The 4,854-nt window shown below is 44.6% G+C and overlaps 2 protein-coding genes across 2 annotated transcripts in view; one reads left to right on the top strand and one right to left on the bottom strand.

Moving 5' to 3' along the window:
• Ankra2 (ankyrin repeat family A member 2) overlaps positions 1-2,158 on the bottom strand; it is a 13,523-nt gene extending 11,365 nt beyond the window's left edge. The window contains exon 1 of the mRNA XM_008838461.3: positions 1,879-2,158. The gene's annotated coding sequence lies outside the window, so the exon portion shown is untranslated. The remainder of the gene's footprint in view (positions 1-1,878) is intronic.
• A 168-nt stretch (positions 2,159-2,326) lies between these two features.
• The window catches only part of Utp15 (UTP15 small subunit processome component), a 22,014-nt gene continuing 19,486 nt past the window's right edge, over positions 2,327-4,854 (top strand). The window contains exon 1 of the mRNA XM_008838458.2: positions 2,327-2,478. The gene's annotated coding sequence lies outside the window, so the exon portion shown is untranslated. The remainder of the gene's footprint in view (positions 2,479-4,854) is intronic.

Raw genomic sequence — 4,854 nt, 5'->3', positions numbered from 1 at the left:
AGAAGGGGCAGAAAGATTGTAAGAGGCAGAGCTTATACTGAGTTCAATATTGTGTAACTGTATTCATTGAACAGCAAACCTAAAAATTTTATAGCCACTTTTGAAAGAGATGTATCTTTGCTCTGGAAACTGTTATTGAGTATGTTAAAGCTGTAATGAAATGCTTCTTCTAAAATATTTTTTTAATTAAAAAAAACAAACTTTAACCTCTTATTTCAGGTTCATTTTAAAATATGCTGGTTTTAAGATGTAACCCACGTAATAGCCAAGTTTATTAGCACTGTGTTATCTAACATCTGTGGTTCGTACATAGACAGTGAAGGGTTTTACAAAATTTATTTTAAAACCTTTTGTGTTTATCTACCATGCATGTGCACGCACACGTGCATGCCACAATGTTTGTGTGGAGATCACAGGGCAACTTTCAAGAGTCAGATCTCTCCTTTCAACATGTGGGTACCAGAGAGAGACCTCAGGTCATCAGACTTGGTGGCAAGCACCTTTATCCACTAAGCCATCTCTCTGGTCCCACAATATTTATTTTTGATGAATCAGGAGTATAGTTATCAGGTTTTGTACAGATTAAGTATAAGCAACTGAAGTTTTTATGAAAAATAAAGTATGCTGATTATGGATTGGTATTCCAAGGCATATGACCATCCCAAACATAACATAATCACTTGAAACAGAAAGAAAATGAACACCCAGTTAATTTTTCTCATGTGACAGCTTACTTAGAACTTTTGAGATATTACTGGGTGTTGTAAAACTGGAATTAAAAGAGAAAAATGAATCAGGATCACAGTGGGACAGGAGGTGACAAACCATGCATTTACAGATGATCATTGCTTAGTTTTAAGAAGCCTCTCCAAATATCCTTATTACAATCATGAGTAGAACGGGCAAGTAATCATGCTCACCTAAAAGGCAAAGAAGTTCAGGAATAAAGAGAAATCTATCCTGCTCCATCAACCCCATTTCCCCTGACCAATAAAGAACAGCAATAGAAGCCAAAGCCTCTTGGAGAGAGTGGAATACTACAGTCAGAAAAAGGTAACGAAGTTAATAAATTTTGGCAGAAGGAAACCAGAACAGAAAATCAGTTTAGCGACTCAAGTAGAGATGGAGGTGCGATGAGAGGTCTACGAAGACGATGCACAGTGTAAACTGTTTCTGGAGTAAAGAACCATTTTCTCTATTCACTTACCCATAGGTGGGTAGTGTGCGAATGCCCTGAGCTCCCAGCCCCTACACGTATCTCTTTTAACACTTATTATTCTCTTGAAAGTTACCTTTCAAACTCCTAAGGGGAAAATTGTTAGATGGGGACCACTCTTACTAGTCACCGCATACAAACCAGTACTCGATTCTACTAGGTGCTCCGTAAACGGTTTTGATCAGAAGCTGAACATTTTCTTACATCATTTTCTGATTGGATCTAGTTTTCCAATCTCAACATCTACTAATTAGTGACCCCGGATACATAAATCATCTGCGTTCCCTGAGACCCAATCATCTATAAAATACGGAAGTCAAAATAACCACTTTTAATATTCTTCACAGTTCCATTTTCTAAGTCAGGGTTTATTGACGGACTCTGCAGTCTTTGAGGGAAGAACCGCAAACGTGGAGGGAACGCTTATTTGGACATCACACTAGAGTTGTTCGGTACGCCAAAAATTTGCAGCGTAAGAAGGGGAAACCTGGTGTTGAGGCCAAGGGTAGCTAGGCTCGGCTGCACCTGCCAGAGGCCAGGGGCGGGAGAGGAAAGTGGGCAGCCTTGTCCCCTGTGGAAGCTAATCGCAGGCGCCCCGCGGTTTGTCTAACCCCGAAACAGTCCTAAAGGGGAAGATGCTATAAAAATCAAACGCGTCTCACAGGCGACAGGTGTCCCGAAGTGTGAAGCGGGAAGTCCGTTCTGTCCCCGGCTCACTTGCTGCGGGCGGGTCGGGGAGGGACAGGAGAGGCCCGCTCGACCCCCGAGGCTGCACAGCCCCGCCCAGGCCTTCCTAGGGGCGGACACCAGCTCCCCGCCGCCCCTGAGGCCGGGCTGGTCTGGGCCACGACGTCACTTCCTATTTTTCTAACACCCCACAGAACGTTCAGTACAGGAGAGACGACTTCCAGAGCTTTCTTTTAGTCCTCCCTAGAATCCGTGGGCCACCGAGCTGAGAACTAGGAGTCACCTCAGCTCCGGGTCACCGGAGTAAGGCCCTGCCGCGGCCTCCGGCCACGCCCCCTCCCACAAGAGCGGCCCCGCCCACCTAAGAAAGGCCGCGCGCTGCCTGCGGCTCCTGCGCGTGCGCCAACGTCATCTTCCCGCGACGCGTTCCTCTACCTGTACGTTGCCGGTTCCTTGAGGTTCCGCGTGATTTTTGAGCTACTGAGTCAGAGCAGTCTGCGTTAGGGAACTGGCGCAGTCCAGAGAGTCGTCCCGAGGATCGGGGTGCCTCGGCGGACCCTAGGGACCCCACGGAGGTAGGCGAAGGAGGCTCCCACGAGGGCGGTCCCGGCTCTGCCCGTGCCTCGCTGCGGTGTCCGGCATGCTGCTCTGGGGCTTCCCGTGCTCCGGCGGACTGAAGGACCCTACCTCTTAGGATCATTGTTTTAATTTCCAGCTAGGCTTTCCTCCTTTGCAGTCGTTGTCTCTCATGTTCACCGCTGTCAGTTCCCAGAGTATTCCATACGTCTTCAGGGCCATGGATAGGATTCTTTCTAACTTAGGGGGTTTGCTCACTTGCTAGTAGCACCATATTCTTCTCTTATCTCAACCACGCTCTCCCTTTTATGATTATGTGGCGTATTGCTTCGAGGCCCAGCTGAAATAGCATACTCTGGAAGGTAGAATTAAGAGTCTTCCTCTTTCAAGTTCTCAGTATTCTAATTATAGTATTTATTTGGGAATCTTACTTGTATTGCAGTGGTGCCAGGTATTCAGTTAGCTCCCATTTCCTAGGTCCTGACACTCGCCAGGTCATTTTTGTCCCATTCATTTTCATATCGTCTCTTGAATTTTGCACCGTGTCTTCCCCCCACTCCTCACCAGTGCTGTTTCTCATTTTGCAATTTCGCAAACCACTGCTACTGCTCCTTATATTTTTCCTTTACAAGCTTTTATTTCTTGAAAGGTAGACTTAGACAGTACTCCTCTTGTATATAGTAAGGGCCAAGGGGACAAATCAGTCTTAGTGCCTGTTTTTGTGTATGTACGGAGCCAAGAATGCTTTTTTCAGATGAGCATTGCGCACTGACTTTGACTTGAATTAAGCGAAATATCCCTTGCCCTCAAACAACTCTGTTCTTCTCTTTCACAAACAACAACAAAATTGTGATTATTGGGGAAGATGCAGTGATGAAACGGGATCCCCCCCCCCCCGTTATATAAGTAATTACTGAATGACTTCTATTTTGCCTGTTGGTTGGCCAATCCTAAAATATTTACCATTGGCTCTTAACGAAAATGTTTGTGAACACTTGCTATGTAGCAATATTTACATTATAGACACCACTTAGGATTTTGATTTTGTATTTTCCCATAGGAACTTGCACAATGCTTCCTTTCCTCTTGTAATTTTTAAATGATCATTATTTGAGCACTTTTCAAAACAGATACTCCCAATACATTGTTTGATTTAACAGAGAAAAGTGATGGTACGATGTAGTCTGATTATGTACACTGACAGAAATAGAGCCAAATAGGATCTTAGGAGAGAGGACCCAGCCTCAGAGGGCAGAGGTTTCCTGAAGGACAGTCTGATGCCCGAGGTGAGCCTTAAATAAGGAGTAGCCAGAGAGAAAGGACTTTCCTGGCAGAGAACACACATGACAAAGACATTGAGGCAAGAATGAGCGTGATGTGTTGGGTGAACAATAAACAGCTGTAATAGCAAAGGGATTTTGCAGCAAAGGCTAGCTGATAGCTATTTGGAAGAAGGATGTGGGAATGTTGCTTTTTTTTTTTTTCAGTAGTCAGGAAGACCTGAATTAGGGCAGTGCAACTAGGGACAAAGTGGACTTGAAATTTAGAAATATTTGAGAGGGGTTGGGGAGATGACTTAGTGGGTAAAGTGCTTGCTGTGCAAGCATGAGGACCCAAGTTTGGATCCCTAGTACCCACATAAAAAGCTCCATGTGGCAGAGCATGCCTGTGATCCTATTGCTGGGAGGTAGAGACAGGAGGAGTCCCCCAGGCTCGCTAGCCAGGTTTAGTAGCCAGTCTAGTCAATCCGTGACCTCCAGGTTGAGTGAGAGACACTGTTTCAAAAAATTAAGGTGGTGAACAATAAAGGAAGATACCCAACATCAACCTTTGGCCCTATACACATGTTCACACACAGCACATACACACCACTGAGAATTACTTGACAGATGAAATCTTGTTAATTCTTTGAGTGTTAGGAATGAGGAGGAAGGACAAGTCAATGCTGAGTCTATATTCCTAATGGACCCAATCACTAATGACAGTGGAGAATCAAGAGTGTATGAAGGCGTAAACCATGCCTGTTTCTTACCATCATATTCCTAGTGCTTAGAACAGCCCCCTGTACAGTGTAGGTGCTTGATTGATTGAGGACGTCTCCCCTTATAATCTGGCTTTGATGCATTTCATCAAAATAGCAAAAAATGTTATAACTTTTAATGTTACTGATAGTAGGTTCTCAGGCTTTTCACAGTGGGTGGAGAGTAGCATTACTGAATTCATTCATCTGATAAAATTGCCTCTGTTCTAGTTTGTTCATTGCTGTGACAAAATACTCTGACCAATATCAACTTGGGGAGGAAAGGGTTTATTTGTCTTAGATCTCCTGGGTTACAGTTCATCATGGAGCCCAAGGTAGGAACTCAGGGCAGGAA

The sequence above is a fragment of the Nannospalax galili genome, unplaced genomic scaffold (assembly GCF_000622305.1).
Source record: "Nannospalax galili isolate Female #2095 unplaced genomic scaffold, S.galili_v1.0 scaffold898, whole genome shotgun sequence".
Taxonomy (NCBI): domain Eukaryota; kingdom Metazoa; phylum Chordata; class Mammalia; order Rodentia; family Spalacidae; genus Nannospalax; species Nannospalax galili.
This window is presented reverse-complemented; position numbering and strand designations above follow the sequence as displayed.